The 2,991-nt window shown below is 36.3% G+C and overlaps 1 pseudogene; it reads left to right on the forward strand.

Annotated features, from left to right (window-relative positions):
• The first annotated feature begins 243 nt into the window (after positions 1-243).
• LOC129311650 (probable ribose-5-phosphate isomerase 2) lies at positions 244-1,786 on the forward strand (annotated as a pseudogene).
• The last annotated feature ends 1,205 nt before the right edge of the window (positions 1,787-2,991 follow it).

Consider the following 2,991-nt stretch of genomic DNA (forward strand, 5'->3'; position numbering starts at 1 on the left):
CCGTCACTGATGATGTACGATGAATTGCAAAAGCAAACCACCCAATTGAATAGATAAATTGTCAGATCAAAAGAAAATAGAAAATAGAATAGATAAATTATCGCTTTCCAAGGGCGTATAAAACTTCGAAGTTGCAGGATTATGTTCCTTCGTCGAATCTCTACTGTGCACCGTGCAAAATGTGCCAACCCAAATCTCTTTCAATGCAAAATCTTCCAACTTTCTTTCATTTTCTCTTCCCTCTTCTCTTTTCTTCTCTTTATAAACCCTCCTCTGCTTCTTCCGCCTCCACGCTCCATCCAATCCAATCTCATCTTATCACTCTATCACGTACTTCTCGTTCTTCGTCATCTCACCACCACACATTCTGTTTGATTAAACTGTCACTCTTCCTCATCTCTCTCTCTCTCTCTCGTCTCTTTCTTTTGGGTTCCTTTCGTTTCTTTGTTTCTCTTAAACCGCATTACCCAAATTCTCAGTTTCTGGTGGAAGTCTCGGTCTTTATTCGAATCTTCCCAGGATTTTTCCCTGATATCTTACTGGTTTCTTTCATTTTCCTCTGATTTTGTTTCTTCCCCGTTAAAGTTTCTGTCCTGATTTGATTCTTACCTGAGATTGACTGACTCATTTTAGTGTTTTAGCCTTCGAAAGTTTTATCATTCAAGGTTCGCAAATGGCAGCCATTGACACAGCTCTTGTGGTTCCTTCTTCGCCTACGCCGTCTTCGTCGTCGTCCCCTGTGATTCTAACCCAAGATGAGCTCAAGAAAATCGCCGCCTACAAGGCCGTCGAGTACGTCGAGTCCGGCATGGTCCTGGGTCTCGGAACCGGCTCAACAGGGAAGCACGCGGTGGCCCGAATCGGCGAGCTTTTAAAACAGGGCAAGCTCGAGAACATCATAGGAATACCTACATCGAAGATGACTCAGAGCAAGCCGTGTCTGTCGGAATCCCACTATCAGATCTCGACTCTCACCCCATCGTCGACCTCGCCATCGACGGCGCCGACGAAGTCGACCCGGATTTGAATCTAGTAAAAGGCCGAGGCGGGTCGCTTCTGAGAGAGAAAATGATAGAGGGAGCTTGTAAGAAATTCATCGTCATCGTCGACGAGACCAAACAAGTGAAGTATCTGGGAGGTAGCGGATTGGCCGTGCCAGTGGAAATCGTACCATTTTGCTGGAAATTCACTGCTTCGAGGCTTCAAAAAATGTTTGAGGATTCAGGTTGTGAGGCAAAGCTGAGAACTTCTGGGGAAAACGAAAAACCCTTCGTGACTGATAATGGGAATTACATCGTGGATTTGTATTTCAAGAGAAGTATTGGAGATTTGAAGGCTGCAAGTGACGCAATCCTGCGACTTGCTGGAGTTGCAGAGCATGGAATGTTTCTGGACATGGCAACAACGGTGATCGTAGCAGGTGAACTAGGTGTCACAGTGAAGAACAAGAAGATTTAATCAGAGCATTATAGCCTTACAATTTTCAGATTTCAATAACTTAACTTCACATTTTGTTGTGTCATGGTATTTTGTATTAGTTGTACTGTGTTGAGAGAGCGAAGCTGGAGCCTGAGGCTAATTAAATTAAAGTATTAAACATCTAACACAATATATGTCATAGCATTAAATAAATGTCTTGATAGTGATTCACTGGGGAGAGGCTATCTGATCTTCTAGTTTGTAAGAGGCAGGAGACACCGTCTACGGTATAGGACGTTGTTTTTTTTCCCCTAATATCCAAAATATAAATAATTTTGTATTTGTAAGTTTTTCTTTTCACATTTTACTCATTGTATATATTAACTTAAATTGGAATTAAATATAAAAAATAATATATATTTTCATAAGAATAATTATTTTATTGGCATGCCAATTATTGGTATGAGTGGTAGAGTTTTTTGTTGCTTAAGCAAATAATTAGAACTTCAAATCATGTGTATGTAAGATTTGATTAAAATGTTTGTTCATTGTTTTTAGTATCATGGGAGGAGATATCCTTTACAATTGGCAAAATTTGCTCCTTATACTCCCAAAAAAGAGAGTAACCTCTCTCTCTGTCTGTTTTTTTTTTTTTTGGGTAATAGAGGAGAGACTAACTTCTAATAAGTAATAACAGTGAATGTTAAATATAAACCATCAAATTTAATTTCGGTCAAGATATATTCTCTTTGGTCCTATTTATAAGTTATTTTAACATATTTTATTGAAATCAAGAAAAACTTTAAATTTTATTAGCTTTATTTTAAAATTTAATAAGCTTTAACCTTTATCTCAAATAAATGTTCTTAAATTTCATTAGTAATATTGACAAATGTTATATAAATAAGATCAATTTTTTTATTTTTACTTTATATATAGGATTAAAAGAGTATAGTTTTTCTTTTCACTTGACAACTTCCCAAGTTTTGTTATTTGACTTTAGTTTAATGACGTCTACTAAAGATTACAATGAATTGGAATGTAGCTTTACATTGAAAAGAAAGGGTCCAAAATGGAGGGTTCAGATTTGATGCTTTGAAGGGAATATTGACTTGGGTATGAGTGAATGTGCGTGGGACACGGGATTTTATACGAGGATGAAATGTTCCATTCAAACTTCATCTTGTGACTTGCGAGGAGTGTTCACGCATTGTAATTTTGTCCAGAGAATTAAAGAAGGGAAAAAGAAAAAGAAGCAAACATGTAATTAGTCAATGAATATGGGCTCGAATTCTTCTTTTTTTTTTGTTATTCATTTAAGTATTCTTTTATTAAATATAATTATATTTGAAGTACAGTTAAATATTAGATGTGAACACTTCTTTCAATAAAAATTTAAATTGGTTTATGACATTATGAAAAAATAGCACATTCTACTAAATTCAATCCTCATTGGCTATGTGTCGAATTCTGTAGAAAAAAGAGATGAGGATTAGTATTGAATATTAGAGGGTGGCTATTGAGTTCAAAATCATGATCCAAAATAAATAGCCATACATTATGACCACGAAT

The sequence above is a fragment of the Prosopis cineraria genome, unplaced genomic scaffold (assembly GCF_029017545.1).
Source record: "Prosopis cineraria cultivar Desert tree isolate PC_DT_omini unplaced genomic scaffold, ASM2901754v1 PC5, whole genome shotgun sequence".
Taxonomy (NCBI): domain Eukaryota; kingdom Viridiplantae; phylum Streptophyta; class Magnoliopsida; order Fabales; family Fabaceae; genus Prosopis; species Prosopis cineraria.